Here is a 15,519-nt window from a genome sequence, read left to right as displayed (position 1 = left end):
TCTATGATGTCTCTTACCGATTTATCGCTATCATTTTGGGGATACGCATTAGAAACTGCAGCATTCACTTTAAATAGGGCACCGTCTAAATCCGTTGAGACGACACCGTATGAACTACGGTTTGGCAAGAAACCTAAGTTGTTGTTTCTTAAAGTTTGGGGCTGCGATGCTTATGTGAAGAAACTTCAACCAGAGAAGCTCGAACCCAAAGCGGAGAAATACGTATTCATAGGATACCCTAAGGAAACTATTGGGTATACCTTCTATCTTAGATCTGAAGGTAAAACCTTTGTTGCCAAGAACAGATCCTTTCTAGAAAAAGAGTTTCTCTCGAAGAAGTAAGTGGGAGGAAAGTAGAACTTGATGAGGTAATTACACCCCCTCTCGAACCTGAAAGTAGCGCAGCGCGGAAAATTGTTCCTGTGGCGCTTACGCCAACTGAAGAGGAAGTTAATGACGATGATCATGAAGCTTCGGATCAAGTTTCTACTGAACCACGAAGGTCCACAAGGGTACGCTCCGCACCAGAGTGGTACGGCAACCCAGTGATGGAAATCATGTTATTAGACAATGGTGAACCCTCGAACTATGAAGAAGCAATGGCGGGCCCGGATTCCAACAAATGGCTTGAGGCTATGAAATCTGAGATAGGATCCATGTATGAAAACAAAGTATGGACTTTGGTGGACTTGCCCGATGATCGGCGAGCCATAGAAAATAAATGGATCTTCAAGAAGAAGACTGATGCAAACGGAAATGTGACTGATTATAAAGCTCGACTTGTCGCAAAGGGTTTTCGACAAATTCAAGGAGTTGACTACGAGGAGACTTTATCTCCCGTAGCGAAGCTGAAGTCAGTCCGAATCATGTTAGCAATTGCCGCTTTTCATGATTATGAAATTTGGCAAATGGACATCAAAACATCATTCCTTAACGAGAATCTTAAGGAAGAGTTGTATATGATGCAACCAGAAGGTTTTGTCGACCCTAAGGGTGCTAACAAAGTGTGCAAGCTCCAGTGCTCCATCTATGGGATGGTGCAAGCATCTCGGAGTTGGAACATTCGCTTTAATGAGGTGATTAAAGCGTTTGGGCTCATACATGTTTATGGAGAAGCCTGTCTCTACAAGAAAGTGAGTGGGAGTTTTGTAGCTTTCCTATATGTGGATGACATATTATTGATGGGGAATAACATAGAGTTGTTGTTGAGCGTAAAGGCCTATTTGAACAAGAGTTTTTCAATGAAGGACCTTGGAGAAGCTGCATACAATTAGGCATCAAGATCTATAGAGATAGATCAAGACGCCTGATATGTCTTTAGCAAAGTACATACCTTGACAAGATATTGAATAAGTTCATTATGGAAAACTCAAAGAAGGGGCTCTTGCCAGTTTTGCAAGGTATGAGATTCACTATTGGAAAACAGATATTTGCCATCTGCTGCTTCTTTGCCGTCTGTTGGCTGATGGCAAAGACCCTCTTTGCCATCAGCTACCAGAAACCAGACGGCAAAGAGCAGGCTGATGCCAAAGGTACTATTTTCCATCAGCCAGCTCTTTGCCGTCTGCCAGCTCACGGCAAAGAGCATGCAGGCAGACGGCAAAGAGCTTGGGCGGCCCACCCCGCAGCCCCTCTCTCCCCCCTAACGGCCACTTTCTTTGCCGTCTGCCTGCATGCTCTTTGCCGTCGGGAGGCGGACGGCAAAGAGGGTGCCCCCTAACGGCCGTTAGCCCCACCCCCACGCGCCTCTCTCTCCCCCTAACGGCCACCCCGACTCCCCTCTCTCTCACCCCCGACACCACCACCGCCGTCGCGCCCTCCTCCGGCCTCCCTGCGCCTTCCTGCGCCCTCCTCCTCCCCGGTCGCCTTACGCCCTCCTCCTCCCCGACCGCCGTACGCCCTCCTCCTCCCCGGCCGCCATGCGCCCTCCTCCTCCCCGGCCGCCATGCGCCCTCCTCCACCCTGACACCCCTCTCTCTCACCCCCGACACCACCACCGCCGCCGCGCCCTCCTCCGGCCTCCCTGCCCCACCGCCGCCGCTGCCGACGCCACCCCCACCCCAGCGTCCCACCCCACTGCCGCCGCCCTCCTCGCGCCCCTCACCGTGCCCCTCCTCCCCCTGCTGCCCTTCTCCCCCTGCGGCCCTCCTCCCCCCGGTTAGTTTTCTTTCTTCTTTTTTAATAGTTTTTTTAATTAGTTATATGTTTTACTGAGGTTTTGGCTTAGTTTTAATTTAGTTTAGGTTCAGTTTTAGTTTAGGTTTAGTTAGGTTAGTTTCCTATTTAATAAAGGAGAAAGGGAGAAGAAGAAGAAGAAGGAGAAAGGAGAAGAAGAAGAAGGAGAAAGAAGGAGAAGGAGAAGGAGAAAGGAGAAGAAGAAGAAGGAGAAAGGAGAAGAAAAAAATAAGAAGAAGAAGGAAAAGAAGAAGAAGGAAAAGGAAGGGAAGGAGAAGAAAGAAGAAGAAGAAGAAGAAGAAGAAAAATAGAAGAGGAAGAGAAGAATAAGAGGAAAAAAGAAAATAAGAAGAAGAAGAAGAAGAAGAAGAAGAAGAAGAAGAGAAGAAGAAAACAAGAAGAAGGAGAAGAAGAATAAGAGGAAAAAAGAAAAAATAAAATAAGAAGAAGAATAAGAAGAATAAGAAGAAGAAGAAGAAGAAGAAGAAGAAGAAGAAGAAGAGAAAAAGAAAAGAAGAAGAAGGAGAAGAAGAATAAGAGGAAAAAAGAAAAAAGAGAATAAGAAGAAGAAGAAGAAGAAGAAGAAGAAGAAGAAGAAGAGAAGAAAAGAAGAAGAAGGAGAAGAAGAATAAGAGGAAAAAAGAAAAAAGAAAATAAGAAGAAGAAGAAGAAGAAGAAGAAGAAGAAGAAGAATAAGAGGGAAAAAGAAAAAAGAAAATAAGAGTTAGGTCACATATTTTTTGATTATCTTATAAAAACATCATATTTGTGTTGATCGGGTGAATTTCAGTGTGCAGTTGTTCGACGACCTCCACGTGTGTTGGACGAGCTCCGCCCCTACGTTTGTTGGTGAGCACAAATGACTTCTCCTCCTACCCCCTTAATTTGCTCTGTCCCGGTATTCGTGTCGATGAAACTTGCTAGCTATATATAGGTTTCTTCAATCATGAGTATGCGTGACCAGTATGCGTCTCCCGTTCGAAAGGGAGACATCTATAAATATGCATGTCTTTGCATATTTATAACCGCCATCCTTTTGAATTGTCCATCATTATCCATGGACAGCCCGAGTATGTGTAGATTGGGTTCGTTTTCCCGTATGCTGTGCTCTGGATCCGATGCGGAATTTCGTCAGTGCCTCCCTGTTGTTCTCCGGATGCACATCCTCTCTATTTATTGCGGAGACGTGTATCAGGAGAACAGCGGGGAGGTGCTGCCGAAATTTTGCGTTGGATCCGGAGCAGAGCATGGGAAAACGAACCCAATCTACACATACTCGGGTGGGATTAGGACCTATCTTTACCTATTAGCGTGTAGGTTGCGTGGACGTAATAAAAATGGCGAACCTGATGAACCGATGAATATAAATGCTAAATCATATATAAATATATTTCTTCTGTCTTTAGTAGCTACACAAGATGAGTGATCGTGCATGGATGTATACCGGTCACCCTAGTCAGAAAGAGATGACGAAAGAATGGTTTTTAAAAACAAAGGAATTTGTGAAAGCCGCATTCGCAAATGGCCAGGAAAGAAACTATTACCCCTGTCCTGGATGCGACAACTATAAAAAGACGACAGAGGCTGTAATGATTAAACACCTGCAGAGGAGGGGTTTTAAGCCTAATTATACGGTATGGACATTTCATGGTGAGTCTATACAACGCACAAGAGCTGAGGTGGTCCGTCGTCGCACGGACGAGCATGGTACTGGGATCGAAGACATGGTGCAAGACTTTGATGATGCTCGGGATTCGGAAGGTGATATGGAGGAATTTGCAAAGGCCTTTTATGAAATGTTGGAGTCTTCAAAACGTCCTCTCCATGAGCACACTGAACTCTGTCAGCTAGATGCAATTGCACAAGTAATGGCTCTGAAGACTCAGTTCAACTTGGGAAGAGAATGCTACGACGCGATGATGACACTATTTGGACGTTTCCTACCCAAAGGCCATGTCATGCGTGCAAACCTGTACCAGTCAGACAAAATACTTCGTGTACTTAAGATGCCCTATGAGAAGATAGATGCATGTGAGAAAGGATGTGTCTTATTTAGGAAGGAGTATGCACACTTGGACTATTGTCCCAATTGCGAGTCTTGCATGTATCTTGTGGTAGACAACGGTATGGGTGAGAAGAGGCAGACCAAAATCGCAGTTAGTGTTCTTCGGTATATGCTAATCATACCAAGACTTCAACGTCTTTTCATGGTCGAAGAGACAGCCAGACAGATGACATGGCACAAATTGGGCAAAAGAACCGAACTAGACGCGGATGGGAATAAGATGATGGTACACACATCGGGTGGGGAAGCGTGGAAACATTTCGATGGATTGCATCAGGATAAAGCGGCAGATCCAAGGAATCCTCGAGTCTGCGCCGTCACGGATGGTTTTAATCCCTTCGGCATGACGGCAACCCAATACAGTTGTTGGCCGGTATTTGTCATTCCAGTGAATCTCCCCCCCCCCCCGGGCAGATTATGCAAAGAATGAACATACTTCTGACGTTGATAATTCTAGGGCCCAATTATCCGGGGAAGAATATGAATGTGTACCTACAACCGCTTAAGGATGAATTGGAAGAAGCTTGGGAAAATGGGGTCAATACATACGATGCCGCTAGAAAAGAAAACTTCAAAATGCATGTGTGGTACATGTACTCTATGCATGACTTGCCAGCGTATGCACTATTCTCTGGATGGTGTGTGCATGGAAGGTTCCCGTGCCCCCAATGCAAGGCAGCTCTTCGGTTTCATTGGTTGCAGGAGGGTCGGAAGTATTCTTGCTTTGACTTGCATAGACAGTTCCTGGATCCTGACCATCAGTTCAGAAAAGACAAGAAGAACTTTACCAAAGGTAAAGTTGTCAAAAACTTGGCACCACCTGCCTTCACAGGCCAACAGATCCTGGATCAGTTAAACGCCCTCGAGCCTGATCCAAAGCGTCCAGGGTATTTCAAGGGGTATAATTCAAAACATGCCTGGACTCACAAGCCATGCTTCTGGGATCTGCCTTACTTCAAAGACCTCCTTCTTCCACACAATATCGACATGATGCACACTGAAAAGAATATCGGAGAGGCTATTTTTGGTACATTGTTCGACATAGATGGGAAGACAAAGGATAATATTAAGGCTAGAGTCGATCAAGAGACACTATGTCATAGACCGTTACAAAACATGCGAGAAGGCAAAGGAAAGCAGAAGTGGTCGAAGCCAAAGGCCTGGTTCAATCTTGGAAGGCCAGCTATGAGGGAAATTATCTTGTGGGTCAAAATGCACTTGATGTTCCCCGATGGGTATGCAGCGAATCTAAAGAGGGGAGCGAGTCTTGAAAAATTAAAAATCTTTGGTCTCAAGAGTCATGATTGGCACATATGGCTAGAGCGGGTAATGCCGGTGATGTTACGTGGCTTTATTCCTGAGGATGAATGGCTAGTACTGGCGGAGCTGAGCTATTTCTTCCGTGTTCTTTGTGCGAAAGAATTGTCGCCTGGCGTGGTAGAAGACATGGAGGAGTTTGCACCGGAGTTGTTGTGCAAGTTAGAGAAGATCTTTCCACTGGGCTTCTTTAATCCAATGCAGCATTTGATTTTACATCTACCGACCGAGGCAAGATTGGGTGGGCCCGTGCAAGATCGTTGGTGCTATGCAACTAAGAGGATGCAGAAGACCCTTCGAGCTAAATGTAAAAATAAGTGTAGAATTGAAGCATCGATGGCTGAGGCATTCATTACTGAGGAGGTGGCAAACTTTGTGACAGCACACTACGAAGCCAAAAATCATCATTTGCATAATCCGAAGCCTCGGCACAATGATGGAGACCCTAAAAAGGTGGGTTCAACCTCAGCCTATTCAAAAGGAAGCTCGCACCAGCCGGTGCTTCGAAACCAATAACGTTGGATATCGAAGAATGGCGGAACATTTCGTTGTATATCTTGAACAACCTAACAGAAGTGCGGCCGTACATCGAGTGAGTTCTCGGCACATTTTCCCGTAACTTCTAATTCATTTGAACTGCTCTTATTCCCGGATATTTCAAACAGCCGTTACGTCGTCAAATTCTCGGATGGAGCGGTGATTGAAAATGATTCTGTCGAAGAGTATGAGCTTCTGTCAAAGACAGGAGGCGGCTATCCCGGGTTCATCTCTTGGTTCAAACAAACGGTAATTATCAATAATGGACCATTTCATTCTTGGTCTAACTTGCGGCTAATGCAACAACCGTTTCATATTAAACTTGTAGGCTAATTCAGAGTCTATGGACGCCGAACTGAGACAAGTCGCTAATGGTTTTGACTATAAGGTCCGTTCATTTGAGAAATACAACATCAACGGGTATCTCTTTCGTACCTTTGGCAAAGAGCTATCTATGCCGACCGGAAATCTACAAATTGTGCTGTCTCTGCTATCGGCGAAGTTGTTATCGAGTATTATGGAAGAGTTGAAGTAATTTAGGAAATTCAATTCTATGGTGAAAACCCACCGAACGTCGTAGTCTTCAAATGTTATTTGTTCCAGCCGAAAAAGACTAGAAGGACTCATGAACATATAGGACTGGTCGAAATCAATCCAAACACCCATTTAGATGTTCCCAATGTCTGTATTATGGCTCAACAGGTGACCCAAGTTTTCTATCTACCGTGGGCATGCCAAACGGATAAGAATCTGGAAGGTTGGTATGTTGTTTATGAAGTGCCGCCACATGTCAGACCACCTCTCCCAAATGAATAGGATTATGGACCTCACATTAACCTAGACACATATGATGGAGAATTCTTCCAGGAAGCACGTCTTTCCAAGAAACGTTTCAAGAACCGCCGTGCTTCATCCAAGGACATGGAAGTAGACAGCGACAATGAATCCGACTCCAGCCCTGAGCCGGAACCAGAAGACCTGGAACTCGTAGAGGTTACTGATGCGGATGACCTGTCAATGCTTCAAAGATTAAAGGAAGGCCTTTCACAACTTCACGCTGTTGAACCCGATGAGCACGTCATTCATGAAGACATGCGTGATAGTGATGATGATGATGCATTTATTGATGATGATTATTAGTTTGTAAGATTCACAACTTAAATTATATATATTTGAATCTTTATTATTCATGTACATGTTATTATTCATGTCAGTCATTCAATTTTTTTATGTTGTACTAATTTCTTTTAATCTTTATCATGGCAGGTGTTGAAAGATGGTGGGCGCGGGTCCAGAGCGCTTGACGGGTTCTTCCGAGGCGCCCCGCACGAGGGGTGGTACTTCCCTTCCACCCCTATCTCTCCGTAGAGCCTTGGCAGACAGTCTTTCAACACCAGCCGGGGGTTCTTCTTCGTCGGCGGCATTGCCCACTGGGAGAGGCGCTGGTCGGGTAGGGAGGAAGGGGAAGGGTACAGGGAGAGGTGGTGGCAGCGGAAGATCCAGGAGGATTGTTGAACCGTCCTCGCCACCACCACCAGCTCATTCACCCGAGCATCGGACTAGTATGGTCGATCCATTTGCAAAGGAGGCTACGGGGACTCCGGTCCAGGAGCCTGGTGTTCACGGGCATTCGTCCCATGAGACTCCGGTCCAGGAGCAGCCTCGGGTCGAGGTGCACTCGGCCCAGGAGCAGCCGGAGGAGACTACGGTTCCGGAGGCTTCACCTGACGTGGAGAGGCCCGGATGGGAGCCTTGGCCGGATCGTACCGAGTTGCCGGATTGGACCGAGGGTCCGGGTGGCTCAGGGGGCGGGGATGGCGGGTATGAGCTTACGGATAGCGAGGGCGATGTGCAGGTGGACGGGGCCACCGTGTACAAGCGTGGTAGTACACGTCTCCCGGTCGCCCCGGCTACCCGCGAGTAGAGGCCGTTGATTAAACCTGAAGGAGATAGGTAAGTACATTTACCCTTTTTTTAGCTTTTTCCTTCAAGTTTGTTCAAATATCTAATGCGCTGACCTTATCATACTGCAGGGGATGGGTACACCCTCTTGGAGTCCGCAGGCCGAACTCCGTCCTTGGTGTAATTTGCCGGACAAATTTCCCGGGGTTTGTCACGTTGCCTAGTGAGGGTCAGGTTCCTACACTAGGATTTACCTGGGAGCACTACCAGGCTGCGCAGGCCCCGCCGAAGGAGATTATAGATCATGTCTTGTGCCACACGAGGGCCGAGATGGTGATCAAGAGCTTTTGGGTAAATTATCCTTTTACAAAATCTAAAATTAACAATATACCTAATTATTGTACTAATCGGTGTTTTCATGTTTGATTGCAGACCTTCTATAGGTGTGAGGATGGATATGAGGAGGAGGCGGCCAGGGTTCTCGAGGTCGAGTGTAGGCGGTTACTACAGAACTTGCGCCACGAGGCTCGGCCGCAGGCTATTCGAGATTACTACGCCACGCGTGGTATTAAGAAGGAGAAGAAGGATTTCCGCGGAAAGTTTCTAAAGAAGGAGCAATACATGAAGGTAATTACCTATTCTTAAGTCCTTCTACGTAGTTTTCTTGATTTCATTCATAGGCGTAGCGCTGAAAATTCTTTCTAATAACTTACAGGTGCCCCCGAGATGGTGTGCGGATAAGATGGATTGTTGGGAGGCGTTGGTTGATGAGTGGTGCACAGGCAGCTGGCGAGCCGTCCACGAGAATGCGAAGGATCGGCGTAGCCAAATGGTTGGTGTGCCACACCATCAAGGCAGCGCCAACTTACTTCAGTTTGGACGAAACTGGGTATGTGATTTGCTTCATGATTCATGCAATTCATTCTTGATGCTAATATTTTGTTCCTCTCTTTTAGGCGCATCACAATAAGACTGAGATGCCACACTTGTACGACCTTTTTGGCATGGCCCATACTGCCTCGTACAAGAAGGCGAAGGCATTCTCTGAGTCTGACCTGGATGATCCCAGTAACTTCACCAACATATCATCCCACCAGAAGCTCGTGGCATACAGGGACGCGGGGAAGGCTACGAAAGGGGATGACTTTAACCCTAGCCAGGAACCTTTGGATCCAGAGCTGGTGATGATATCTGGTGGCGGGAGGCCCCATGGCTCGATAGCCATTGGAGATGGGATAATACGTTGTCCACTCACTCTTCTGGAGATCAAGGCGCGCCAGTCGAGCAGATGTCCTGAGATAACGCCTCGTCCATGGCCAGTCGAACTTGCCATCGAGGTTAGTTGTACGGACTAAGAACACTTTCATCCATTTCATTATGTGTGTCACCATAGATCATTACTGTGGTAACGAGTAATGGTTTTTCTGGCTGCTCTTCAGAAAGAGAGAGCGGCAAACCAGGCTGCTCTTGAGAAAGAGAGATTGGCAAGCCAGGCTGCTCTTCAGGCTGCTCTCGATGAGAGGGACCAGAGCACGGCACGATTGCTTGAGGAGGAGAGGGCCCGGAATGAGGCGGGTCAACGGGCCCTGTACGAGCTTTCTGTGGTATGTTTTTTTCACATTACCAAATCATGTGTGTAATGTCTGTTTCAATACTAACTAATATGACCCACTCTTCAGGGTCTGTGCGAGAAGAGCGGTCAAGTCCCTCCGTCGATGCCCGTCTTCTCTTCGATTGGCACGGTGAGTTTCATTATAAACTAGTATTAATAATTGAGTGTCATCATGCTAACTGAGACATTGCAAAATATCTTTTCAGCAGAATAACTCCCGAGCGGCATCGCACGACCCTTCTCCAGGGCAACTGTCTCCAAACGAAGCCAGCGCGAGCAACCGTGGTGTTTCTCCTCCTTGATGACCACTACGGTAAGTTTCTCCTCCAAACTTAGCTTGTTTTCCTCTAAAATGAGATAATTAGCCCATTTAGCTCCAAGAAGAAATAATTAGGTAATTTAGCTCCAACAAGAGGATAAGAAATAGGAAAAATGAAATGAAAGAAGAAGAAGAAGAAGAGAAGAAGGAGAAGGAGGAGGAGGAGGAGGAGAAGGAGGAGAAGGCCAAGGACCTTCTAGTCCTTTTCCTCCTCCTCCTTCTCCTCCTTCTCCTCCTTGATTTCTTCTTCTTCTCCTCCTCCTCCTCTTTCTTCTCCTCTTTCATATTATCCTTGCTTTAATTAACCCAACAATGACATAATTAGCCTATTTAGCTCCAAAATACCATAATAAGCTCAAAATGGCACAAGAACCTTGGTTAGCTCATGAATATTATATACTTAGCTTGTTTTCCTCTAAAATGACATAATTGGAATATTTAGCTCAAAAAAGACATAATTAGGTAATTTAGCTCCAACAAGAGGAGAATAGGAGAAGAAATAGGCAAAATGAAAAGAAAGAAGAAGAAGAAGAAGAAGAGATGAAGAAGAAGAGAAGAAGGAGAAGGAGGAGGAGGACGACGAGGAGGAGGAGAAGGCCAAGGACCTTCTAGTCCTTCTCCTCCTCCTCCATCTTCTTGATTTCTTCTTCTTCTCCTCCTCCTCCTCTTTCTTCTCCTATTTCATATTATACTTGCTTTAATTAACTCAACAATGACATAATTAGCCCATTTAGCTCCAAAATACCATAATAAGCTCAAAATGGCACAAGAACCTTGGTTAGCTCATGAATATTATATACTTAGCTTGTTTTCCTCTAAAATGACATAATTGGAATATTTAGCTCAAAAAAGACATAATTAGGTAATTTAGCTCCAACAAGAGGAGAAGAGGAGAAGAAATAGGCAAAATGAAAAGATAGAAGAAGAAGAAGAGATGAAGAAGAAGAGAAGAAGGAGAAGGAGGAGGAGGAGAAGGCCAAGGACCTTCTAGTCCTTCTCCTCCTCCTCCTTCTTCTTGATTTCTTCTTCTTCTCCTCCTCCTCCACTTTCTTCTCCTCTTTCATATTATCCTTGCTTTAATTAACCCAACAATGACATAATTAGCCCATTTAGCTCCAAAATACCATAATAAGCTCAAAATGGCACAAGAACCTTGGTTAGCTCATGAATATTATATACTTAGCTTGTTTTCCTCTAAAATGACATAATTGGAATATTTAGCTCAAAAAAGACATAATTAGGTAATTTAGCTCCAACAAGAGGATAAGAGGAGAGGAAATAGGCAAAATGAAAAGATAGAAGAAGAAGAGGAAGAGATGAAGAAGAAGAGAAGAAGGAGAAGGAGGAGGAGGAGAAGAAGGCCAAGGACCTTCTAGTCCTTCTCCTCCTCCTCCTTCTTCTTGATTTCTTCTTCTTCTCCTCCTCCTCCTCTTTCTTCTCCTCTTTCATATTATCCTTGCTTTAATTAACCCAAAAATGACATAATTAGCCCATTTAGCTCCAAAATACCATAATAAGCTCAAAATGGCATAAGAACCTTGGTTAGCTCATGAATATTATATACTTAGCTTGTTTTCCTCTAAAATGACATAATTAGCCCATTTAGCTCAAAAAGAAGGAGAAGGAAGAAGAAGAAGAAGAAGAAGAAGAAGAAGAAGAAGAAGAAGAAGAAGAAGAAGAAGAAGAAGAAGAAGAAGAAGAAGAAGAAGAAGAAGAAGAGAAGAAGAAGAGAAGGAGAAGGAGAAGAAGAAGGAGGAGGAGGAGAAGAAGAGAAGAAGAAGGAGAAGAAGGAGAAGAAGGAGAAGGAGCCCTCCTTTTTCTCCTTCTTCTTCTCTCCTTCTTCTCCTCCTTCTTCTCCTTCTTCTTCTCTTCTTTTTTCTTCTTCTCCTCCTCCTTCTCCTTCTCCTTCCCCTTCCCCTCCTCCTCCTCCTTCTTGTTTTTCTTCTCCTTGTTCTCTTCTTGCTTCTTCTATTTCTTCTTCAATTTAGCTTATTTGTCATATATATGTTGTTCTTCTTCTTCTTCTGACTTTCTTATTCCCATTTTGCAGATTGGATGTACTACATGCATGGAAGCTGGCGTTGGAGTGCTTTAGTTTCCGTTTTTATTTGAATTGATGAACAATGTGTTGGTTCTTTGTATGTGTTGATGAAGAATGTGTTGATGAACATTATATGTGCAACTATATGTATGTATATATGGATGAAACTTTGTATGTGTTGGTTCTTTTGATATATGGGATGTACGTTGATGAACAAATGGCATTGATGAGCTTTATATGTATATCATATATGTGTTGTGATCTATTTATGATATATGTGCTATGAATTATATGTATATGTGCTGTGAAATAGAAAAAATAAATAAATATGTGACAATATAGGCTCTTTGCCATCTGCCAGCTGATGGCAAAGGCCTTTGCCGTCAGCTGACCGACGGCAAAGGTGCCACGTGGCGCCCAGCTGTGCAACCTGGGCAGTAGCATCTGGCCATATAGTCTCTTTGCCGTCTGCTTCCTGGGGGGCAGACGACAAAGAAGAGGGCACAGAGAAGGAGGCAGACGGAAAAGAGTGGAGAGGGGGGAGGGGAGGACCCGGCAGACGGCAAAGATGGTCAAAGAGGCAGACGGCAAAGATGGAGGGGGAGGGGAGGGGAGGAGAAGGCAGACGGCAAAGAGTAAGGGGGAGGCAGACGGCAAAGAGTAAGGGGGAGGCAGACGGCAAAGGCTCCGTTAACCCCTAACGGAGGCAACGCGTGTCGGCTGCCGTCTCAAGAGCTTTGCTGACAGCTCCTGAGGATAGCTGACGGCAAAGAGCTTTGTCGTCCGCCTTACGCGGGCAGACGGCAAAGAAGGACCTATGCCGTCGTAGGCTGACGCAGAAATTTTGCCGGCCGTGACAATCTTTGCCGTCTGTGGTATTGTCTTTGCCGTCAGGGATACTGTCTTTGCCGTCTGTGATGGCAGACGGCAAAGAAGGTGATTCCTGTAGTGACTGAGTAAGATTCAGTCACCGATCACGGCAGCAGATAGAGAGAAGATGAGTACTGTCCCTTACGCTTCAGTCGTAGGCTCTCTAATGTATGCCATGCTATGTACCATACCTGATATAAACCTTGCCATAAGTTTGGTAGGGAGGTACCAAAGTGATCCCGGTATGGAACACTGGACAGCAGTCAAGAACATCCTTATGTACCAGAAGAGGACTAAGGAGATGTTTCTCGTTTATGGAGGTGACGAAGAGCTCGTCGTAAAGGGTTACGTCGATGCTAGCTTCGACACGGATCCGGATGACTCTAAGTCACAGACCGGATACGTGTATGTATTGAATGGTGGGGCAGTGAGCTGGTGCAGCAGCAAGCAAGAAGTCGTGGCAGCATCTACATGTGAAGCGGAGTACATACCTGCTTCAGAAGCGGCTCATGAAGGAATTTGGATGAAGGAGCTCATCACCGACCTTGGAGTGGTCCCAAGCGCGTCGGGTCCGATGACACTCTTCTGTGATAACTCTGGGGCCATTGCCATAGCCAAGGAGCCCAGGTTTCACCGGAACACCAAGCACATCAAACGCCGCTACAACTCCATCCAGGACCATGTCGAGAGTGGAGTAATAGATATTTGTAAAGTGCACACAGATCTGAATATTGCAGACCCGTTGACTAAACCTCTTCCTCGAGCAAAACATGATCAACACCATAATGCTATGGGTGTTCAAATACATCACAATGTAACTAGATTATTGACTCTAGTGCAAGTGGGAGACTGTTGGAAATATGCCCTAGAGGAAATAATAAAATGTTTATTATCATATTTCCTTGTTCATGATAATTGTCTATTGTTCATGCTATAATTGTACTAACAGGAAACAGTAATACATGTGTGAATAAATAGATCACAATGTGTCCCTAGCAAGGCTCTAGTTGGATAGCTCGTTAATCAATAGATGATCATGGTTTCCTGATCATGGACATTAGATGTCATTGATAACGGGATCACATCATTGGGAGAATGATGTGATGGACAAGACCCAATCCTAAGCATAGCACTAGATCGTATTGTTCGTATGCTAAAGATTTTCTAATGTCAAGTGTCCTTTCCTTCGATTGTGAGATTGTGCAACTCCCGGACACCGTAGGAGTGCTTTGGGTGTATCAAACGTCACAACGTAACTGGGTGACTATAAAGGTGCACTACGGGTACCTCTGAAAGTGTCTGTTCGGTTGGCACGAATCGAGATCGGGATTTGTCACTCCGTGTGATGGAGAGGTATCTCTGGGCCCACTCGGTAGAACATCATCATGAGCTCAATGTGATTAAGGAGTTAGTCACAAGATGACGTGCTACGGAACGAGTAAAGATACTTACCGATAATGAGATTAAACAAGGTATAGGTATACCGACGATCGAATCTCGGGCAAGTTCTATACCGACAGACAAAGGGAATTGTATACGGGATTGATTGAATCCTTGACATCGTGGTTCATCCGATGAGATCATCATGGAACATGTGGGAGCCACCATGGGTATCCAGATCCCGCAGATGGTTATTGTCCGAAGAGTGTCTCGGTCATGTCTACATGCCTCCTGAACCCGTAGGGTCTACACACTTAAGGTTCGATGACGCTAGGGTTATAGGGAATTGTTATATGAGGTTACCAAAGGATGTTCGGAGTCCCGAATGAGATCCCGGACGTCACAAGGAGCTCCGGAATGGTCCGGAGGTAAAGATTGATATATAGGATGGATGGGTTTGGACGCCGGAAATGTTTCGGGCACCACCGACAAAGTGGCGGGACCATCGGAGGGGTTTCGGAGGCCCACCGGGAGGGGCCACAAGCCCCGGAGGGCTACATGGGCCAAGTGCGGGAGGGAACCAGCCCCTAGGTGGGCTGGTGTGCCCCCACACACCACCCATGCGCAACCAAGAGGGAGGGAGGGGAAACCCTAGGCGCTGGTGGGCCTAAGGCCCGCCTAGGGGTGCGCTACCCCCTCTCCGTGCCCTCGCCGCCGCACCTCCCATCTGGGGGGCTTCCACACCACCTAGGATGGGAACCCTAGGGGTGGCACACCCCCCTCCCCTCCTCCTATATATAGAGAGGGTTTTGGGGCTGTTTTGCACACAGTTCTCCATCTCCCTCGGCGCAGCCCTGCTTCCCTCCTTCCTCCTCTCCCACGGTGCTTGGCGAAGCCCTGCCGGGAGACCTCGTCTCTCCATCGACACCACACCATCGTGCTGCCTGAGATCTTACCCAACCTCTCCCTCCTCCTTGTTGGATCAAGGTGCGGGAGACGTCACCGGGCTGCACGTGTGTTGAACGCGGAGGTGTCGTGATTCGGCACTAGATCGGAATCACACCGCGATTTGAATCGCCGCGAGTACGACTCCATCAACCGCGTTCTAGCAACGCTTCCGCTTAGCGATCTTCAAAGGGATGAAGATTCTCTCACCCCTCTCTCGTTGCTGGTCTCTCCATAGGAAGATCTGAATATGGCGTTGGAAAATTTTGAATTTATGCTACGTTACCCAACAGTGGCATCCGAGTCAGGTTTTCTATGCGTAGATTCTATGCACGAGTAGAATACAGAAGGTTGTG

The sequence above is a fragment of the Hordeum vulgare genome, chromosome 6H, assembly GCF_904849725.1.
Source record: "Hordeum vulgare subsp. vulgare chromosome 6H, MorexV3_pseudomolecules_assembly, whole genome shotgun sequence".
Classification (NCBI taxonomy): domain Eukaryota; kingdom Viridiplantae; phylum Streptophyta; class Magnoliopsida; order Poales; family Poaceae; genus Hordeum; species Hordeum vulgare.
The sequence above is the reverse complement of the archived record's forward strand: the minus strand, read 5'-3'. Positions refer to the sequence as shown.